This window comes from Protobothrops mucrosquamatus, unplaced genomic scaffold (assembly GCF_001527695.2).
Source record: "Protobothrops mucrosquamatus isolate PMUCROS unplaced genomic scaffold, P.Mucros_1.0 scaffold182, whole genome shotgun sequence".
NCBI lineage: Eukaryota > Metazoa > Chordata > Lepidosauria > Squamata > Viperidae > Protobothrops > Protobothrops mucrosquamatus.
The window spans coordinates 172,879-174,020 of record NW_015386541.1 but is presented as its reverse complement, the minus strand read 5'-3'; positions in this window follow the sequence as shown (position 1 = coordinate 174,020).

The following is a 1,142-nucleotide window of genomic DNA, read 5'->3' as shown; positions in this document are numbered from 1 at the left end:
TTTATGCAACTGGGAATCTCTTCAGCCGAGGGCTTCTAAAGGAGTCCTTAGGACTCCACCCAGAAACTTCTATTGTACAGGTAGTCCTCGAACCTATGACCACAACTGAGTCCAAAATTTATGTTCCTAAGTGAGGAAGTTGTTAAGTGAGCTTTGCCACCCTGCAGTTGTTAAATTGGTAACAAGGTTGTGGCTTCCCCATTGACTTGGCTTGTCAGGAGGTCGCAAAAGGTGGTCGCATGACCCCGGAACATTTCAACCGTCATAAATATGAGTCAGTTGCCAAGCATCTGAATTTAATCACGTGACCATGGGGATGCAGCAACGGTCGTAAGTGTGAAAACAGTCGTAAGTCACTTTTTTTCAGTGCCGTTGTAACTTAGAATGGTTACTAAAGGAATTGTGGAAGTTGAGAACTACCCGTACTTTATAGATATTCTCTGGGGGGATCTTTTCAAGTTATGGTCTGTGATTTTGAACAATTGAATCGAGGCCTTTGAACTATGGTGCTGGAGAAGACTCCTGCGAGTCCCCTGGACTGCGAGGCGATCAAATCGGTCAGTCCTAGAGGAGATCAACCCTGACTGCTCTTTAGAAGGCCAGATCCTGAAGTTGAAACTCAAATACTTTGGCCACCTAATGAGAAGGAAGGACTCACTGGAGAAGAGCCCAATGCTGGGAAAGATGGAGGGCAAGAGAAGAAGACGACAGAGAATGAGGTGGCTGGATGGAGTCACTGAAGCAGTAGGCGTGAGCTTCAAGGGACTCCAGAAGATGGTAGAGGACAGGAAGGCCTGGAGGAACGTTGTCCATGGGGTCGCGATGGGTCGGACACGACTCCGCAACTAACAACAACAAATATTTTATCTCCTTTGTTCGTGAATATTTTATATGGGACTACTCAGCCTTGGAAGGAGATGTTTATACAGATAATCCTCAGCTTATAACGGGTTGCTTAGTAACTGTTTAAAGTTACAACTTACCTAACAACCTGGTTCCGAAGTTGAAATTGTCACCTGACTGCACTTCAGGCCCTCAGCAATGCAACCATATTTACAGCCGCTTACAGCGTCCTGCGGTCAGGTGATCCCCTTTTATGACTTAGTCAGTTTACTTCCGGTTTTCAGCAAAACTGCATCCCA